General features: G+C 38.7%; 1 protein-coding gene and 1 long non-coding RNA gene across 9 annotated transcripts in view; one reads left to right on the top strand and one right to left on the bottom strand.

Annotated features, from left to right (window-relative positions):
- LOC134349198 (teneurin-2-like) overlaps window positions 1-22,705 on the bottom strand; it is a 3,136,038-nt gene that overhangs the window by 550,801 nt on the left and 2,562,532 nt on the right. The gene's annotated exons all lie outside the window — the stretch shown is intronic.
- LOC134349199 (uncharacterized) lies at window positions 5,110-21,493 on the top strand. 2 transcript variants are annotated; one of them, XR_010018609.1, is made up of 3 exons: window positions 5,110-5,452; window positions 13,577-13,669; window positions 21,383-21,493. It is a non-coding gene; the product is annotated as an uncharacterized LOC134349199 (long non-coding RNA). The 2 variants fall into 2 exon arrangements; XR_010018610.1 differs by lacking the exon at window positions 21,383-21,493 and adding an exon at window positions 14,707-14,810.

Raw genomic sequence — 22,705 nt, 5'->3', positions numbered from 1 at the left:
CAACAGGCTCCAGGACAGTTTCTTACACCAGGTCATCAGACTGATGAACTCCCACTGATTTGAGTGTACTCTATATTACATTGACTCTTCTATTTATTATAGATTATTATAACAGCACATTGCACATTTAGATGGAGACGTAATGTAAAGACTTTTACTCCTCATGTATATGAAGGACGAAAGAAATAAAGTCAATTCAATTCAATTTGTAGTAGTTTTAGTCATCTACCTATAGGAAAGATGTAAATAAGATTGAAAGAATACAGAGAAAATTTACAAGAATGTTGTCGTGACTAGAGTAGCTAAATTGTAAGGAAAGATTGAATACTTTAGAATTTTTTTCCCTGGAATGATGAAGATTGAGGAGAGATATGTTAGAGGTCTACAAAATTATGAGGGGTATAGAGAGGAAAAATGCAAGCAAGCTTTTTCCACTGAGGTTGGGTGAGACTACAACTATAGGTCATGTGCTAAGGGTGAAAGTTGAAATGTTTAAGGGGAACATGAGGGGAAACTTCATCACTCAGAGGGTGTTGAGAGTGTGGCATGAGCTGCCAGTGGAAGTGGTGGATGCGGGTTTCATTTCAACATTTGAAAGAAGTTCGGGTAGGTACATGGATGGGAGGAATATGAGGAATATTGAGGCTTTGGTCTGGGTACAGGTGGATGTGACTAGGCAGTATAAATGGTTAAGTATGGACTAGATGGGATGACAGGCCTGTTTCTGTGCTGTAGATTTCTATGTCTCTACAAAATTTACTTAAACTCATGTTAACATTATTGCTGCATTATTACATGGTTTCAGCTCCTGGTCAGATTCAGGCACATGAAACAGAAAACATGAAATTAAAAAATCGATGAAAAAAAATGCTTTACTAATCTGTGAAAAACAACTCAACAATATTTAGAAAAGATCAAATTTTGCAACTGCTCAAATTACACCAACCTTTTTTTCAGTTCTTACGAAGTGTCACAATACTTTGGTCGGTGTACTTTTCCTTAATCTTCTCCTAAAACTGCCCATTTTTCTTCACTATTTTTGAGGTATGTCAAAACTTATTGTAATCTCATATTCAAACTCAGATGTTTCCAAGCCATGGGACATCCTTCCTCACATAGACTAACATCCTTTCAACAAATATCAGAGCTTAGAAAAAATGATTTGCATCAAATTATTTTTCTATTAAGGGAAGATCATTTTTCAGTTGAAGAATATTAGTACAGTGATGTAGTAACTGGTGTTGTTGTCTCACATCTCTGTTAACTTTGGTTGGGTCCTGAAACCAGGTGTGAAATGTGACAGTTTGCATGCTCTTAGTGTGATTGCTTCCTAAGTGCCCCAGTTTCCTAACCCATGGCAAAAATGGAGGTTAGTAGGTTAATTGGCTACTATAAATTCCCCCATTATAAGTGGATTAGAGAATATTCAAGGACTGGGGAGATGTTAATGGTGATTCAAGAGGTAAAACAGGAGTAGTGTTGATGGGTCAATGATAATCGGTGTATCAATCAGCAAGGAAATTGATAAGGTACCCCATGCAAAGCTTATTGAGAAAGTAAGGAGGCAAGGGATCCAAGAAGACCTTGCTTTGTGGATCCAGAATTGGCTTGCCCACAGAAGGCAAAGAGTGGTTGTAGATGGGTCATATTCTGCGCAGAGGTCAATGACCAGTGGTGTGCCTCAGGGATCTGTTCTGGGACCCCTGCTCTTTGTGATTTTTTATAAATGACCTGGATGAGGAAGTAGAGGGATGGGTTAGTAAATTTGCTGATGACATAAAGGTTGGGTGCGTTGTGGATAGAGTGGAGGGCTGTCAGAGTTTACAGTGCGACATTGATAGGATGCAAAACTGGGCTGAGAAGTGGCAGATGGAGTTCAACCCAGATAAGTGTGAGGTGGTTCATTTTGGTAGGTCAAATATGATGGCAGAATATAGTATTAATGGTAAGACTCTTGGCATTGTGGAAGATCAGAGGGATCTTGGGGTCTGAGTCCACAGGACACTCAAAGCTGCTACGCAGGTTGACTGTGTGGTTAAGAAGGCATAAGGTGCATTGGCCTTCATCAACGTGGGATTGAGCTTGAGAGCCAAGAGGTAATGTTACAGCTTTATAGGACCCTGGTCAGATCCCACTTGGAATACTGTGCTCACTTCTGGTCACCTCACTACAGGAAAGATGTGGAAACTATAGAAAGGGAGCAGAGGAGATTTACAAGGATGTTGCCTGGATTGAGGAGCATGGCCTACGAGAATAGGTTAAGTGAACTTGGCCTTTTCTCCTTGGTGATGGAGGATGAGAGATGACCTGATAGAGGTGTATAAGATGGTGAGAGGCATTGATCGTGTGGAGAGCCAGAGGCTTTTTCCCAGGGCTGGAATGGCTAACACGAGAGGGCACAGTTTTAAGGTGCTTGGAAGTAGGTACAGAGGAGATGTCGGGGTAAGATTTTTACGCAGAGGGTGGTGAGTGTGAGGAATGGGCTGCTGGCGCCGGTGGTGGAGGCAGATACAATAGGGTCTTTTAAGAGACCCCTGAATAGGTACATGGAGCTTAGAAAAATAGAGGACTATGGGTTACCCTAGGTAATTTCTAAAATAAGTACATGTTCAGTACGGCATGGTAGGCTGAAGGGCCTGTATGGTTCTGTAGGTTTTCTATGTATTTACTGGGATTTTACATGCCCTGTGATTCTAGTTTCAAGGATAGAGATCACAATATGAACAAATGCACTATTATCTTTACATGAAGATGCTTTCTTTCCATTGGGGAAGCTATTTTAATTTGGTAACAGGAGATGACCATTCTTGATGGAGAGCATCAGCCACGTAGCTATTGAAACTAAATGTGCAGTCAGTGAACATAAGCAGCATCCAATACTCTGTAAATATTTGCAACAATAAGGCAAATTTTTCCCTCTCTGCACTGCACCCATTTCTTCAGTTGTGAACAAGATCTTTGTGAAGGAGGTGCGGTTCTGCCCTGTACTTGAAGAATCCCATTCACTGCCACCTGCGTGAGAATGAAGACAATATTCTTTTAGGAAAGGAGGACACGTAGGTTCTCTCCAATATGTTTCAGTGACTGAGACCTGAAAAAAGAAAACAGCTGCACTTACAGTGAACTTATTCTTTGCTTCTAATGTATACTATAATGGTCGTAAAGTAGAAATGTCTGCCTGAGCTTTCCAATTCTTACTGTCTGACAGGTTTGGCTGCAGCTTTTAAAAAGTCACTCTACTGAGCTTTATAGGTTCCTGCACATAAATGCCTCTGGGTTGGAAGCAATTTATCCACATGGATCAGTCTTGTGATCAGCCTGTAACAGTAGAAAAGCAGATAAGTATTTTTCCCAAGTAATTTCAGCTTGCTGTTAAAGGGACACTGTACTGATAAAACAACTCACATGTCATTCTTCCACAATTGTAGAAACAGAAAAAGACAATGGGCTATAACTTACTGTCAAAGTAATGAAGCAGCTAATGGGGCTCAGCTGATGGAGCTCAATGTTACTTCTGCAGAAATGGTGCAGCAAACTCAGACAAGGGGCAGCTGCTTGATTAAGCACAAATAGCCATTAAAATCTGTTGAAGCTGCATTGCTCTGGTTATAGGTTCACATATGAGCATCTTACTGTCTGTCTGCTCACAGAGTACCACAGAGCGGGAGGAAATTGCTAGACCTGTGTGCTGGACAATATTTTCAATCCCACTTGGGCAGAAGTGCCAACGCTCCAGGTACAGATCCAAAACACACTTTTGCAGCTTTTGGGGCACAGTATCAAAAACCAAAAGCAGGGATAAGGGGATTGGATTATGCAGCAGAGTGAAAGGATGTCAACAGAGGCCAATGCTATCACCTCCTACCCAGTTAAATCAAGCCACCTGGGAGACAGCAGGGCTTCGCTTCCAGATGAACTGAATGGCTTCTATGCACGCTTTGACGTCACAACATGCAGGAACCATCGCGATTCTTTGATCTCAGTATCTGAAGCTGATGTGCAGGCTGCTTTCAGGAGGGTGAATCCATGGAAACCATCTGGACTGGACGAAGTACTTGGCCACATATTAAAGACTTGTGCTGACCAAGTGGCTGCTGTGTTCACTGAGATCTTTAATCTCTCACTTCAGCAGTGCTTAAAGCAGGCTTCAATTATACCGGTGCCCAAGAAGAACATGGTGATTATCACCAAGTTGCACTTATATCCAGTGTTTTGAGAGGCTGGTAATGAAACATATGAACTCCTGCCTGAGAGGTGACTTGAATCCACTCCAATTTGCCTATCAGAGCAACATGTCCACAGCATATGTCATCTCATTAGCTCTTCACTCAATCCTGGAACATCTGGATAGCAAAGCTGCATACATCAGGATACTCTTTATCGACTACAACTCAACATTCAATATTATCATCCCCTCAAAACTAATCAATAAGCTCCAAGACCTTGGCCTTAATACCGCTTTGTGCAATTGGATCCTGGATTCCCTCACTTGTAGATCCTAATCAGTTCAGATTGGCAACAACATCTCCTCCATGATCTCCATCAGTACAGGTGCACCTCAGGGCTATGTGCTTAGACACCTGCTTGATGTGCTTTACATCTATGAATGCGTGGCTAAGCACAGCTCCAATACCATATTCAAATTTGCTGATGACAGCACTGTTGTGGGTCAAATCAAAGATGATGGTGAATTAGCATACGGGAGGAAGATTGAAAATTTGGCTGAGTGGTGTCAAAACCACAAACTCTTGCTCAATGCCAGAAAGACCAAGGAAATGATTGTAGTCTTCAGGAGGGGAAACTGGAGATCTATGAACCAGTCATCATCAGAGGATCAGAGGTGGAGAGGGGTAGCAACTTTAATTTCCTAGGCGTTACTATTTCAGAGGATCTGTCCGAGAATCAGCACATAAGTGCAATTGCAAAGAAAGCACAGCAGCACCTCTACTTCCTTAGGAGTTTGTGGAGATTAAGCTGGTACATACCTCACGGATATCTTGTGACTGTCTTATGACCATGATGTAATTGAGTATCTTATGAACATGAGGTAATGGTCATGTGATGGTGGAGTGTTGTAATTTTCCTACCAGTGTGAGGGCACATGATGACATGTTCACCATGGGTATAAAAGGGAGACCCCTGGGGTGACACAGTTAGTTTTAAGTTTAGTTCATTATTTAATTCATCAGATACTCAGTTATGCTGCGTATTAGTCTTATGACGCAGTTTCGTTTTAAAGTGGAGTTCTACTTTCTATTGTAAGTAGTGTTGGAGAGTGAAGACCTAACTAAAGTACAGGAACTCGCAGAGCCGAGTAAAGCTGATGTCATTTGGCGGTTTTGGAGAGGATCGATCTTTACTGAGTCTTCGTTCAAGAAAGGGCGACCTGCATCTGAGATATCCTCTGCTAAAGTAGGAAGAATTGTGCCGTGTCTCTTCTCCAGAGGAAAAGGTCAGTTCCTTTAAACCGTTTTATTTCCGTCGTCGTGAATCCTGCGGACAAGGCAGGTTCCGGCTGGGATCAGCAGTAACGCCACGTCTTCGAGGATTTCTTTACTTCAGGAAAGTCTCTCCTAATTGACTGTATAAATCTCTTTGACTTTTGAATTTACCGTTCTAAGAACTGTGTTTGAATTTACCACTTTAAGAAATGTTTTTGTATTTACCCTTTTAAGAACTGTTCCAGAGTTGCTGTATAGCAGTTAACTTCCGGTTAAATTAGTCGTTTGAATATTTTTTCACTATTGTTGAGCAGAGTTTAATAAATGTTTGTTTGCTTTTATAAAACCTGACTCAATTCTATATTATTGTTGCCGGTCACGTGACAAAGCATGTCATCTAAAAATGTGACAAACTTCTATAGATGTGCAGTGGAGAGTATATTGACTGGCTGCATTACGACCTGGTATGAAAACAACAATGCCTTTGAATGGAAAATCCTACTAAAGGTAGTGGATTTGCCCCAGTACATCACGGGTATAGTCCTCCCACTCACTTATCTATATGAACCATGTAGGAAGGCAGCATCCATCATCAGAGATCCCTACCACCCAGGCTATGCTCTTTTCTCATTGCTGCCATCAGGTAGAAGGCACAAGAGACTCAAGACTCACACCACCAGCTTCAAGAACAGTTACTACCCCACAACCAACAGGATCTTGAACGAAAGGAGTAACTACACTCACTTGCCCATGTATTGAGATGTTTCCACAACCAATGATCTCACTTTAGAGACTTTTTATCTCATTATCTCCAATGCATAGGATTGAAAGTAGCTACAGAGGGATGTTAGACTCAACCAGCTCCATCACGGGCACTAGCCTCTCCAGTATCCTGGATACCTTCAAAAGGCGGTGCTTCAAGAAGGCAGTATTAAAGACACTCACCACCCAGGGCATACCCTCTTCTCATTACTACCATCAGGGAGGAGGTACGGGAGCCCGAAGAACCAGTCAACTTTTTAGGAATGGCTTCTTCCCCTCCACCATCAGATTTCTTGAGTCGTCCACGCACTCATGAAAATTACTTCACCACTTTGCTCTCTTTTTGCACTATTTATGTATTTTTATGTTTCTTATTGTAACTTGTAGTAACTGTTATATATTGCACTGCACTGCGGCCACAAAACAACAAATTTCATGACATATGTCAGTGATAATAAACCTGAGTATAAATCTGAGTATAAATCCTTGCAATTTCTGACATAATATTCTGCTGTACAAGTGATAGGTCAGTCTTGCCTGCAACTAGTGTTGTGACCAGCCTGTGTCTATTGCATTTTCTATGCAGCTAGTTGTCATAGGCCAATATTCATGAAAGCTTTTGAGGCAGTGTCAGCTTTCTGAAGTTAATAGTATGCTTTTGCTGCTGTTCTTAGCATTAATGGCTTTATGAGCTTCACTCAGTACTGAACCACGCAATACCCAGCTTTTCAATCCTTGATCACAACATAAAGTGCCTAAATGAGAACTGTTCTGTTCCTCAGTATGAACATTTCATACCTTGATGAGCACAAAGTTCAGAAAAAAATCATGAGCTGGAAATGATAGCGAACGAGGTTATCCAACTGCTTAATGCAATCAAATGAAATCCATTGCTTTATTCTATTAACAGAAGTGTTTTTCAGATTTTATAATCTAAAACTCACTTGTAACAAAGCCAAGAGAAATTTGAAGCAAGTATACTAAGTGAATATATGACAATACCATTGCCATCCTTATTTGGTCTGATGTGTATATGATCCCTCATACTCCAACATGGTTGACACTCATCTGCTTGCCCACTTCAGAGGAAACCAGGGATGGACAGTAAATTTCAGCACTGACAATAACATCCACATCCCGTGAAGAAATAAATAAAGAAATATATTTAAATCTATAGTTCAATAACAGATATACTACACAAATACTGCAATGTTGTGTAGGTTAATGTCTTGATTTGGAAGTTGTTATCAGGACAAAGCTAACAAACTATCTTGGAAGTCATAGAAACTTATTTCTGTGTTTTATTTTCCCTCAATTTACCAGCAAGTTGTTATATATTTTTGCTGAAGTAGCTCGCGTGGGAGAGCATTAGACTAATGATATAAAGGTCTTTGGTTCAATCCTGGGTTTCGGCACTAGTGGGGAATGATTCTCTTTGGGCAGCATGGTGGTGTTGTCGTTATTGTAAATATGATGATATTCCTGTCCCAGCAACCCAGATTCAATTCCTGATGCTGTCTGTAAGGAGTTTGTATGCTTTCCCCCAGGACCACGTGGGTTTCCTCTGGGTGCTCAGGTTTCCTCCTGCATTCCAAAGATGTTTGGGTTAGCAGGTTAATTGGACACATGCTGTAATTGGGCTCACTGGGCCAGAAGAGCTTGATACTGTGCTGTATCTCTAAATAAAATAAAATTTAAAAATATCCAGCATCTGCAGTTTTCACCTGAGAACTGTATCCCTTTCAATGAGCACCAGCATACATGGTACAACATAAAGATGTAGAGGGCATAAGGAGAACAAACTCAGAGAAAGAAAAACTCTTTTGACCAAAATACTCATCTAATCAATAAACACATGGAACTGGAATTACCGTTCTTCCCAGAATTCCGGATAATTTCAGGATGAAAGTTTAGGTGTTGTTCAAGAAGGGGGTGGGGAAGATGGATATTCAAAAGAAATGTCAGGGCTGTCACTTCTCACTGCTGATTTAAACAGGCAATTCAGAGTCTGACTATTTAGTCAGTACCATGAAACCATTTTCATGACCTACTGGATGGAATTTTCACTCTGGAGGATCCAATCAGTAGAAGTTCTAAATAAAGAGACAGGAGATCGCCACATGCCAATAAAAGAAACACCTTTGTGAGGCTGGGAACAACAGATGCATTCTATTAAGCCTCAGATATAAGACCATGAAATACGGGAGCAGAGTTAGGCCTTCAGCCCATCAACTCTGCCCCACAATAAGTAACACGATTTCGAGAAGGTTCCCTGTGGTTGTCTATGTCCAAAATTATATTGACCTGGATCTAACATTTCATTGTCCTTGAGAGATGAATTAGACTGTATAGAAACTCAAACCTGTTCCAATCATCAGTAAGTTTATGGCTGATCTGATCTTGATGTCAGCTCTATAGTTCCAGGGCCCTTGAATTTCCTAAACTCGAAATACCTATTTAACTTGGCTTTGAATATTGCTGATGGATCAACCTCCATCGTCCTCTACGTAGAGAAATAACAAAGATTGATAACACTGAGAAAGAAGAAACTTCTTCTCCCAGTATTAAATGGATGCCCTCTTATTCAGAGGCAATGCCCTTAAGCTTTCCATTTCTATTTAATTTAATACAGCTCCGAGAATGATCTTCCACTGCACCAAGCTGATGGTCAGTCTATAAGTTCCGCCAACCATTCCCTAAATCTAATGGTGTTTATTGTCATGTGCACGATTGCAGAGAGGTAATATGCAATGGATAAACTTGCTTGCAGCAGCATCACAGGCACTGGGTACAGATAACATGCAGAATATAAATAAACAGAACATAAACTATATTAGCCTACCTAAATGCTGAATATCACATTCAAATTTTCCCTCTACAAAGATTGTCATTATGATATTTTAAATTGCTTACTTCATAAATGTCCAGGAGACAGCAGTGGGAGATTATTGATAAGAAACGATTGCTGATGAAGTTTTTTAATTCTTAAAAAATACCTCAAAACTTTGTTGTGATATGAGCTCATCCAATCTAATTTAAAAAATAAATGATTATCACCGGCAAAACATACAAAATGCTGGAGGAACTCACCAGGTCAGGCAACATCTATAGAAATGAATAAACAGTCGGCGTTTCGGGCCGAGGTTCTCAGCCTAATACATTCATTTATATTGATGCTGCCAAACCTGCTGAGTTCCTCCAGCATTTTGTGTGTTTTGCCTTGGATTTCCAGCATCTGCAGATTTTCTCGTGTTTGTGATTATCGTCATCATTCAGATTCTTTCATTCAGCTGATTGGCAAAGATTTGGATTCTAACTATGATACATTTAGATGCTGTATCCCCATTGCTTTTAATAGAACTTAGTCCACACCCAGACAGAGCTCCATACAAATACAGGGTGAATGGTTCAATGCGCAGACTGACGTCATTTGCACCAAAGATGTGTACTGGAAATAGCTGGTCATTTTAATGCCATCATTGATTATGCCAATTTTTTGATTTAATTATCATGAGGAAAGTTAGCAAAACATTAGCAATAACTCTATCATTGTGCCACCCCCTGTTCGCCATTAAGCACTTGAGAGGGATTTAGCATTTCAATGTAGCCCTCATCAGCAGCGGGGAGACACAAGGGGAAATGGTCAGGCAGCTGCATTTTCAGCTCAAACTACCCTTTATCTCTCCAAGTGGTTCCTGAAGAGGAGAATCAAAAATTCCCAGATGCCTCACTAAAACTGGAGGGAGTTCAATCATAATTAAAAAGAAATCTTTCACAATTAAACATATCTTGGCAACAGTTGACATGGAAACAGCTGTTGATGCAGAGAAGTAGCCCTCCCATCATCACAGGCAGCCATACCTCATGGAAACTAATAAAACAGTTTTCTTTCATCACACGAGCAACGTTTCCTAGCTTGAAAGCATATACAAAATTAAAATTTAACATTTAATAATATGCCTGTGAATTTTTATTTTTCAACAAAATTCCCTGAAAACAAGGGAATTAAAGCTTTCTTTGAAAAAAAAAACAAAAATAATTTTGGTAAAGTAAGTGATCCACCTTTTGGAACTGCAGTCATCAAAGTAATTAAAATAAGCAGTAATATAGTAAAAGTGGAATTGAAAACAGGTTTTCTTTCACTGCCCCTTTGCTGACTGCTCCATCAAGAAAATAAATCCAAATGCCTTTCAAACAGTGGGAGGCTAATTTAATTGAAGCATTAATGCATAATCCTGTAACAGAAGAAATGAGCCACAGGACAGAAAACACTTTTACTTATACATGCTAATTGCCATTTTATTCACATCTTTGAAATGCTGACCAAAGTGGCCCTTTAATGAATGCAGCTAATAAATGGGTAACAGCATTAACTTGAACGCAAAATACTGCAGATGTGGGAAATCTGAAATAAAACAAAAAAATGTGACAAGAGTCTGGCCTGAAACTGTCGCCCTTAGAAACCCACTCTTAAACATCAAGCCAAATCTGAATTACAATAACAAAGGTCTGAGTTGTGGCAGTGTCTGAAATGACACAATGAAGAAACACAATCCCCAAAATTCTCCTGAGAGCTTTAATAGCCAGCTAACCCCAGACCAGCCATCTGTGAAAGTCATCAGAATTTTCAGATGTTTCTGAATCTCTGACATTCAAATGCATTGAAAAACTAACTGCAAAGAAATAAATCCAAATACTTTTTAAAAAGCATGTTCTAAAATCAAGTAAAATGCCTAAAATTATTAAATGATTCATGGTCTTTTGCAAAAGATTCAAGATTCAAGATTGTTTAATGCCATTTCCAGTGCACAAATGTAAAAGAGAACAAAATAATTGTACTCCAGATCTGATGAAACACGCAAAACACAGTAAGATAAAAAAACCTAATAATAGAAAAACACAATAAATATAAATATATAAGATAGCATACTGTAGCTTGATTGTATGTCCTTAATGTGATGCTAAGCACAGGAATGTCCATACATAAGGTTACTGACAGGAAATGATAAAATAGTGGTGGTTGGAGGGGGTGGTGGAGAGGTAGGTTAGTAGGTGAAGATATTGATCAGCCCCTGCTTGGGGAAACTAATTTGCTTTGAGCATGGTGGTCCTGGTGTGGATGTTACATTACGTCCTCCCTGATGGGAGTGGAACAAACACTTCATGAGCAGGGTTGGTGGGATCTTTCATGACATTACTGGTCATTTTCCAGCACTTTTTGTATATACGTTCTTGATGGTAGGTGAGCAGGTGCCACTGATGCATTAGGCAAGTTTGACTACCCATTGTAGATACTTCCTGTCCACCGCAGTGCAGCTTCCATATCATGCAGTGATGCATCTTACTGCACATCCATAGAGGGTTGTGAGTATAGATGTGCGTAGTCCAGCTCTCTTCAGCCTCCTCAGAAAGTAGAGGAATTGGTGAGGTTTCTTGATTGTGTAGAATGTGTTCTGGGCCCATGTTGTGCAAATTGTGTGCTCCCAGGTGTTTGAAACTACTCACAATTTCTACTGTTCTGCAACCGATGCAAAGTGGTGTGCGAGTGGTGCAAGTTCTCCTGAAGTTGATAACCATCTCCCTTGCCTTTTTGACAATTAGAAACAGGTTATTTGCCTGGCACCAGGCCTCAAGCTCTTCCACCTCCTCTCTGTAGGCCACCTCATGGGGTTTGGTCATTGGTTTCAAACACGTTTAAAAGCAGGAAATAATACTCTGTAGCCCCCTTATTAGGCACTGCCTATACCTAATAAAGTGCCACTGCGTATATGTTCATGGTCTTCTGCTGCTATTATCCATGACTGCAAGGTTCAACATGTTGTGCATTCAGAGATGCTCTTCTGCACAACACTGCTGTTAGCGTGGTTATTTGAGTTACTGTTGCCTTCCCATCAGCTTGAACCAGGTTAGTCATTCTCTTTTGGCTTCTCTCATTAACAACGCATTTTCACTCACAGATATGCTGCTCACTGGATTTTTGTTTTGTTTATCATACCAGTTTCTGTAAACTCTAGAGCTTGCTGTGCATGAAGATCCCAGTAGATAAGCAGTTTCTGAGATACTCAAATCGCCTCATCTGCCACCAACAATCATCCCATGGTCAAAGTCATATGGATCACATTTCCTCCCCAGTCTGATATTTGCTGTGAACAGCAACTGAACCTCTTGACCATGTCTGTATGTTTTTATCCATTGAGTTGCTGCCACATGATTGGCTTTTAGATATTTGCATTAGTAAGTAGGAGTACAGGTGTACTTAATAAAGTGGCCATTGCGTGTATACCTTCTCTGCTTTTTTTACCCCTCCCTGCAGCTGCATAATGTTCATTGTAATCAATCAGGCAAAGATCCTGTCCTGGACATAAGATCCAAGAGCAAATTCCTTGATTTGAGTACTGAGGAGTCTCAGCGTGATAGGTCTCTACAACTGGTAGTTGTGGGATGCTTGATTATGAAGATATTCAAGATATGGTGTCAACTATCAATAAGGCTGAGACTTCTGGTCTTTGTCTACATACAGTATAAGTTCTTGGACAGCTTGGACCACTGTCATTTTTCTTATCAACGTCTGGGCTAATACAAAATGCACTTCAATGTAATTTTCTGACTGCTTGGGGCATTTGCAAATCAAACGATAAGGACCAATATAAATGCAAGTTTGTTCATTTTCAATTTATGCAAAGTAGAATTATGCACCTCGTTACTGGAAAATTAATTCACACACCAGATACGTACACCTATGATGTTGCATTATCTCCATTTGGAAGCAGCAATTTCAATGCAGGATTTAAGTGATTGGCAGAGGGATTTACCCTTCTGCTAAGTAGTTTCAGAAATATATTTTATACCTTAGGTGAAACTTGTAATTTATACACTCAGCCAGACCATTTATGTGGCCCTACACAGAGGTGCCATATATTTTTTCATATATCAAGAAATAATGAGAAGCGATTTGTTTCCATATTTTCAGTCTTCAATACTAAGAATAAATAGGTGATTTTTATGCTATTAAAGACAAGGGACATGGAAAATAATCCACCAAACATGAATTAAAATCAAAGCCATGGAGGCATTATTCAAATCTGAATTTAAAGAGTAAATTTACAATGAAATTAGTGGTCTCAGAGATATTTTGTTTAAGAATCAGGTTTCTGGAACAGACCCTACCTGATCCAGGCTAGATTTGACTCCAGTCCCAGACAGGAAGTTGATTGAATTGCCCTTTAACAAGCCATTCTGTTGTATCAAAAGATGTGGAGAATGCATCTCGGCAAAATCTATATGCTGAATACTCTGATGATAAGTCTTAGATCTAAAAAATCTCTAACCACGGATGCTATCGAACCTTTTTAATATTTATGTTTTTATTTCAGATTTACAGCATCTGTGGCATTTTGCTGCTGGATGCGAAGTTCAGAACTTGTTTGAAACAATGTGAGAACCAAATAACATGCATTTCACTGCAGGTACGAAGCTAAAACCGACGGGAATATAATCCCAGTTTGCCATTAAACTGACTTCAAAAAATATCACTCGGATCCCAGTGATCTCTTAAGTACTCATACATATTTTCAAAATATTTTACATTTGATGGATATCAACAATGCTCTATTTTTGTATCTAAATTTTTTGACATGGATATTGTCCTTGAATGGCAGTGTTCACCAGTGCTTTGTGAACCTGGCTGGAATATGTCACAGATCAGTAGTATAAATTCCAACTAATGTTTTAGTTATGTATGTGTAAAGAACAACTTAACAAAAGAAGAAAATAAACACCATTCATAAGCTCATGTGATTGCAATTACTTCAAGCAAGTGTATACTAAAGTTCAGTGTGCATAAATAGTTGAAAGGGATATGAATTATTAATTGCAATCCCATATGTTTCAAAAATATTCAAAGTTGGATGTAAACTTACTTTTCATACTGAGGAGCTTGTCCTTACTATTCCTGCAGTAATTCCAACCACCTGGAAGATCACTGGGACACAGCTGGTAAGGGATCTGGGAGTGTAGTCCAGGGACCAGCAGTGAATAGAGATCAAGATCTTTACCACATCACTAGCAGCCACAGAAAGTGATCATACAAAAGAGGGAAGGGGTATAAACAGGGGATCCAGTAAGTTTGAAAGCGAAAAAGATAGAAAGGGGAGCGGCGAAGAGCCGGGGAGAGAGAGAGGGGGAAAGAGAGGGAGGTGAGAGAGGAGAGGGGAGATGGAGAGAGAGATGGAGAGATGGAGAGAGGGATGGAGAGGGAGGAAAAGGGAGAGAGAGAGAGAAAGAGAGAGAGAGGGAGGGGGAAAGAGAGAGAGAGAGGGAGGGGGAGAGAGAGAGAGAGAGAGAGAGAGAGAGAGAGAGAGAGATGCTTTAAAATAGCACAGCAGCACAGCCTTGATATGCTGCAGTAACAGAATGTTACTATTTGCACAGGGAATGTTTAATTTCACAGGAACCTTATCAGGAATACGAATAATTTTGTCCTCCATGTATTTTTAATGTTAAGAGTCATTTCAACATTGTACAACTGGAGGGAACTGGAACAAGAACAGAATTGGTGACTGGCAGTGGTAGAAGCACAAAGCAACTGGGATTACTAGTACAGAGGGATCAAAGGAAAAGATGGCTTTCTCCTGCTGCTGAATAAACGCCCATGAACAAATCCTTTGTCACGTTTGTTATTGATGGTACTATCAATAAAGATGATGAATTAAAAATGGCAACAGCAATTATCATATTCAAAACGCTGATAGCCCTTCTTTGAAAAGATAGCCCATTTATCATTTATTGTAAATAAACTTTGTAGGACCCCAATACAGGAGGAAATTAGTAATCAAATTTTTAAAGTCTTAATCTAACAGAGCAGTATAAACATATCTATAAGAAGGCCCTAATTCCATTCTATTTGCAGCAGATAACATGGTGTATAAATGTTTTCTTTGATTTGCAAATATGTGATTATATTTGCAAATATATGCGGTAACCCAGCCTTTTCAATTTACAAAGTTTTACCAAATACATGCCCCTTTTGTAAATTATGAGATAATTGTGTAGATACGGGAAAGAGTATACTTCTAATTTTCAAAAGAAATCTGATAAGGTGCTGCATATATGAATGTTAACTAAAGATCTCCCTTCCTAATGCAGGGTGATCCCTTCTCAATGATAATGAAAAAGCATCTTGCAGAGATATATTGATGTGATCTGAATTGATGGAATATGGCCAGTGATACTGCATGAGGTTCTGAACTAGGATTCTTCTTAGTTTTAATTCAAAAGTTGGAGCTTGGATGACATAGAAATGGTCAGATTATCAATATAATCCCTTTAACACATATTATTGAGCCTGAAAGTATCTGTGGTTCCAGCAGGTCAGAAATAATCATAATCCATAGATTATTATATTATCACACTTGATAATTATTCCTGTTAATTTAACTGACATTTTCAGCTCTTGTGTTTTATCAGCCTTGAAAGAGTTAATTGACACTGCATAGGTTAATTTTTGCTCTGATTCTATTTCACTTAACCATAACTGTGGGAGAATAAATTCCTCTAATCTCCTTTGCATCCCCTAGTACTGCGATTACAGTCCAAGTCGAATAACCTGCTTACATCCAAATTATCCATGCTTCTCCATAGTTTCAAGACCTGAATCATGTTTGGCTTTTCTTAATCATATTCTCAATAAAAACATATTTAATACTCTGAATTTATTATCAATGCTTAAAGTCTCAAATCACCATCTCACTTCTCTGAACTTTCATCAATTATGTTCATACAGAATTTATTTAGTTTATCCTTGCCTCTTCCCAATGCACATGTAACACTTTACCATATCTCATAGTTTCTCAGGAGAATAAAACTGTATGTTGCATGGGGAAAAATTCCATAAAATCTGTCCTGAATTATCCTTCTATCCAGCTTTAGGACATGCCCATGTGCTTTGGGCTTTTGTCCCACCCTGTTATTGCATTCTGTTCTTGGTTGATTAGTACTGGTCGGTATTTCAAGACAATGAAAAATCAAAGCACATCAAGGGAAGAGAAAGTTGAATTGCTGCATCAAGAGTCACAGTTTTAGCTAACTATGGTGCTGACATCTTCTGTGGTCTGTGCACTATGCACTAAGGTTAACCTTCAGGTTCAGAGTAAACGTAATTTTTTTTTGTCAAGCACACAAGTGCACAAAAAAATTTACTTACAGTAAGGGGGTTAAGGGAGAAGACAGAGAATGGGTTTTTAACAAATCAGCCACGATTAAATGGTGGAACAGACGTGATTTTATGATAATCTTTCATGATCCCATGAAGGCCGCTACGATTTGCACACTGAATATTTGAACTTATTTTTGAGCTTCCCTGCCAATTATTTGCTTTGAAGGCACAAAAGGCTCAATGTTTTGGGAATCAAACTTAAAAGGATTTTTTTTTGTGCATTTGTCATGCCCCACCCACAACTAGCTTGATAGTCCCTTCTTGCTCGGCGACAAAATTCACGTCTACCAATGCATAACAAGAATAATACTACATATATTCATGTAGCTCCTTTGATATAATAAAATATCCAAGCCATTTCATAGAAAAGCTACCCAATAAAATTCTGCACAGAGTATATAAGGCTAGTTCACTAAAATCAACCAGTTAAGTTCTAAAGAACACCTTGAATAAGAGAAGAGATGTAAAGGGATTATAGAGGGAAATCAAGAGTTCAATTTTGGCAGATACACTGTCGCTGCACATATGGAGTGAAGTAAGAGGAATCAGAATCAGTGAGGCACAGAAAATTCCAAGGGTTGTTGAAACTATAGAAAGATTTCAAAACAAAGCCAAGAACATAGTGATAAAATGCAGCATGTTATATGCTTTGCTTGTTGATAATTCTTATTGATAATTAATGATTTAACATGATAAGTACAAATTTAACATAATCATTGGAGGACATTCTTCTAACTTTGCGATCAATGTACACACCTGGTGGTTATTTTCTTGCCAATGTGCATTACTTTGCACTTAGCTGTTGAAGTTAATTTATTCTTACCATTTAGTTTTATCTTACGTGATCCCTCTGACAACACCATGTCCCTGCTCACATGAAATCTGTCATTGTGACCAATAATAAGATCCAAATCCTGAATATTCTCATTGATTTAGAAACACTTCTGATGTTATGAAGGATTACTGAATTTCCTTCAGCATTCTGGATGATGTGTCCAAGCATAACTGAAATAAGCTATTGATCTGCTAAGTGAAATTACCCAGCTGCAAGATCAACACAGGCATGGAGGTAATGGAAGTATTACAGGAACTTAGGTGTTCACAAATGTGTGCATAAAGGAAATCATAAAATGCAACACATTGCAAAATAAAACACGAAAGAAGGAGGTTTGATTATGATATTGGAGCATTGACTTTGAAGCATACGTGTGTGTGCATTATGTTAAAAAATATACATCTCCTAAAGCAATTTCAAGCCAGTAATCTCATCTGAAAATTCAACAAAGGCACATTGAGGTATTGAAACCCCTCAATCAGATTATAGATTGGAACATGATCCCATGTTGCTGCTACATAGCATAAACTTACCTGAAGCTTTTGATCAGATTATAACATTGGAAGAGCTACTACAATCCATAATCTATACAGGGGTCAATTTTATTTTCTAGTAATCTACAGAAAATTGGGGAATAACGTCTTAGTGGTGGGACAGAAAAAGCAACAGAAAAAGTACTCCTTCAATCTTATTGTAATGAAGGTTTTGCAATGCTGTGGCATGTTTCAATGCTATTTCTGTCACATAACATTGGTAAACATGGAGAAAGTATTTACTGAACAATCTTTTGGCTCAACTCTGATAGCAACTTCGGAAAACAATATACCTGTGACAGATTATAACTGTAAGTGATCTGCTATATATAATCCATATCTCATTAAAATAATAAACAAGTATCACTTCCTAGCTGCATAATTAGGCTTCTTATTGCCAAGCTATTATTGATATTTTGTTTGTCAAACTTCCCTAGTAAAATTCCCATGTACATATTTATTATGTCTCTTATCCACTCAAAGTCCTGACCTTGGTATAAATTCTGCCACTAGATTCTCACAAACTTCTTTCTGAAAACTTATGTCTCCAGCCATGTGTTTCCTTATTAACTAAACATCCTAACATAATAGTATCTATCATCTTGATTTTCATTCAAGTATCATTTGAAGCCCTTCAGCACTTTCAGAAGCTTTGGTTTGGATTTGATACACTGGCCCACAACAATAAGTCCCAGACCACTGCTACTACATATGGATCTTCCATTCCACCTTTAAACAGTGCTTTCAGATCCTCGTCATTCCCTTTGTGCAAAAGTATATAAGAACATGATTATTGTACCAAATGTCACAATCAACAGAAGTCTTTGAGACCTACTACATACCAAATTCTCACAGTGTTTAAGAGTAGCAAGAATAGAGAAAGAGGCAGTTACTTCAAAGTTGAGAAGAGTTATCATCTGTGGAAGTCTCTACCATGACAACACTGAATACTCGGTGATTGAGGCAGTCACTGATAGATTCTTATGTACTATTGGAATTAATGGATATGGCAGCATATGGTGTAGTAGACCTAAAAGGGACAAATGGATATTTCTACAACTAATTCTTACAGCTAATATATGCTCAGTGGCCACTTTATTGGGTACATCTGAACACCTGCTTATGAATGCAAATATATAATCAGACAATCATGTGGTAGCAACTCAATGCTTAAAAGCATGCAGACTGGTCAAGAGGTTCCGTTGTTCAGATGAACAACAGAATGGGGAAGAGCTGTGACCTAAGTGACTTTGACCATGGAATGGTTGTTGGTGCCAGATGGGGTGGCCTGAGTATATCAGAAATTGCTGATCTCCTGGGAATCTCATGGACAGCACTCTCTAGCGTTTATAAGGAATAGTGCAAAAATACCAAAAAGTAAAACACCCTGTAAGCAGCAGTTCTGTGGATTGAAATACCTCGTTAATCAGGAAGGTCAGAGGAGAATAAACAAAATGGTTCAAGCTGACAAGAATAATTCAAATAACGTGTTACAAAAGTGGTGTGCAGAAAATCATCTCTGAACACACAACACGTCGAACCTTGAGATGGATGGGGTACAGCAGCAGAAGACCACACTGGGTTCCATTCCTAATAAAGTGGCCACTGAGCATATGTAGTTATTGTTAACGCAACATTTTTTTTAACTTTCATTTTGCCTATCTCAAAACCTGAGCTTCCACTGAAAACTTTTATTTCAGACTAGGTGGATAATTTATATATCCATCAGTGGTTAACTAATTTTGTAGTCTATTGTTCAGAGTCAGACCTGTAATCAGCAATACCTTCAAGTCACAGCTATAATTATTTTATATATTTATTCAGAGTCCCAGCATGGTAACAGGCCCTTCAGACCAAAGAGCCCGATTATTCCTATGTGACCAAATAAACTACTAACCCATACAATTTCTTTCAGGTTATAATTTTGTATTATGATTTATTTTAATTTAAAAAAGAATTTTCATAATGCAATTTATTTTATGGCCTCTTACATTCTTGCAATGATAATAATATTCCTTTCCTGGATCATTTCTGAGGTTTGGTACATGCTCACATTAATTTATGTTTGTTAAAGACTGTGAGGATATTGAACATGAACAATAAAGACTATTGCTGCCATGTATGCTCACCTCCACTAACTAATTTCTTCAGTGCAGTGGAATTTATAAATATGCTTTAAAAGGCACATTTTTTACTCCTATGCTCCTGCTCAATGCCAGGGGTTAAGATAATAACATAACTTCCTCCCATGACTTCTCATCTTTTACTTGAAAGATATTTGACTTTTTAAATGCTCCAAGGCAAGAACATAAAAACTGGAAACCCATTGATACTGGAGAAAGCAGCAGTACAAATAATGGATTACTCAAGGGAAGATATCTAGTTTAAAGGGAACTAGCTCACAGACACTGGTAGGTCTTACCCCTGCACCTGACCCGACAATACCACACGACCTTTACTCTAGATTCCCTCATCTTCCTCAGAGGCTCATGGAACTCCAGAGTAAATTTTCTACAGTCTCTTATCATGCTATCAACTCACAATGTTATGCTGCAAGTAATGAGTTTTAGGGATAGGCGGTATTATGTTGATACTGGACCTGAGAACACTGGTACGGGTCCAGAAGGGTGTACATTTCTTAAAATAGTTTCATATTAAAGCTATAAGAATGACATTGAGATATCCAGATAGAAGAGCTGAAGAGTTGGATTGGACTTTGCCCACCAAATGATGGACTGCCGTGTATTTCACTGAATTTGCTTATCCAGTATTTGTGGGGCACAGCATTTGGGAGAGACCTTTGCCTGCAAAATTATCCCAAGTCAGCTATTGAAAATGATGCAGTCAATGCTTGATCATCAGACTAGGAGTAACTACAAGTATTCAAAGTTTATTTTTTGAGCATATACCTGTACATAAATACATTTTGGCACAGGGAAACCTACTTGGGCCAATCAGTGCCTTTTCCCTCAAAAAGGAGTCTTCAAATTGCCACCAACCTGATGGCGTGAACATTGACTTCTCAAACTTCCACTAATGCCCCACCTCGCCTTCGTACCCCATCCGTTATTTATATACACACATTGTTTTTCTCTCTCTGTCCTTTTTCTCCCTCTGTCCCTCTCACCATACCCCTTGCCCATCCTCTGGGCTTCCCCCCCTCCCCCTTTTCCTTCTTCCTGGGCCTCCTGTCCCATGATCCTCTCATATCCCTTTCGCCAATCAACTGTCCAGCTCTTGGCTCCATTCCTCCCCCTCCTGTCTTCTCCTATCATTTTGGATCTCTCCCTCCCCCTCCAATAGATGGGTTTCAATGCCTACCTCCAAATACCATTTACTTTTTCCTTATTTGCTCAAAAGATATGGAAGTACTGGCAATGCTAGCACTTACAGTTCATTGCTAACTCCGATTGCCCTGAGGAGACAGTTAAGAATCGACAATGTTGGCAAATCTTGAGGAACATATCAGGTTGCATAATTCCTTCTATAAAGGACACAAGAGAAGCAGATGGGATTTTTACAACAATCTGCTTGTTTCATCATGACTGCTACATTTAATTCCAATTTTTAGTTAATTACTCGAATTTAAATTCCCCAGTTGCCAATGTGGGTTTCCAATTCATGTCTCTGGATGAATGGTCCAGAACTCTGTCGGCTAGAAAAGCAACTTAACTACAATGCTACAGTGCCCGTTTACAGGAAGCAGGATGGTGATGCACTCCTGGTGGCCTTCCCTGTATGATTTGAGGCAAGAAAACACAGCTTGAGGTAAGGTGCAGCAGTGATCCTCTCTGCTTATTGTCCTTGTTTTGTTGTGACAATGGCTACTGATTTTAAGTAGCATGATGGGAAAATGTTTTCAGTGGTTAAAGTCCTGTTGAAGGTTCTCAGCCTGAAACATCGATTGTTTATTCCTTTCCACAATGCTGCCTGACCTCTTGAGTTCCTCCAATACTTTCAAAGTGTTACAAGTGATTTAAAACTGACTGATGACAGTCCTATTAATGTACTAATTTCCTGTACTATGTCAAGTGGGAATAGCAATGATTTTTACCTTAAAATGTATCAGGACGAATTTTACAGGAAAACAAATTCCAGCATAAAATCCCAGAAGTAGAATAAATAAAACTTCAATGAGGTATATTAAGTGATACCTGACAAATACTTGAATATTTCAAATCTTCCCCCACAGGGACAGGTACAGAAGCCAAATTTCTTTCTTTTTCAATCTTTTTATTAATTTCAAAATATAGAAACAAAACATAGCAATAATACAAATAGTAGGAGATATATTGTTACACTTAAGAAAAGTAATTGTAAAATCAAATAGTGTAAATTAACAAAGCTCCCAATCATGTAGAACTAACAACGGATAATACAAAGCAAAAAAAAACTGGAAAAAAAACATGAAAAAGAAAAAAAAACAAAACAAAAAAAAAGCAAACCCCATCCCCAAAGAAAAACAAAATTACTCAACTAAACTAAAAGACTTGGGCAAAACTAACAACTTAAAAATGGAAAAGAAGTAAACCTCAGCGTCGACGACTCCATTCCCCTTCAACATCAGTACAGAGAGATAAAACAAGTTGGAAATGATCAAATTACATCAAATGAAAATGCTGAATGAATGGCCTCCGAGTTTTTTCAAACTTAATGGAAGGGTCATAAACTGCACTTCTAATTTTCTCCAAATTCAAACACACCATAGTTTGTGAAAACCAATGAGATACATTAGGAGGGTTAATCTCTTTCCAATTCCACAAAATGGACCTTCTAGCCATTAAAGTAAGAGAAGGTTAAGCCAAATTTAAAGTGAAAAATTAAATTAATTCAGCTGTTGGAAAGAACACACACATTACTGAAAAAAAATCAATAAATATCTGGAGGTAGTAAGTTATGCAACATTATGGAGTAAAGTTTG

The sequence above is a fragment of the Mobula hypostoma genome, chromosome 7 (genome assembly GCF_963921235.1).
Source record: "Mobula hypostoma chromosome 7, sMobHyp1.1, whole genome shotgun sequence".
Taxonomy (NCBI): Eukaryota; Metazoa; Chordata; class Chondrichthyes; order Myliobatiformes; family Myliobatidae; genus Mobula; species Mobula hypostoma.
Note: the sequence above shows the minus strand (reverse complement) of the source record. Positions and strands in the feature narration are given on the sequence as shown.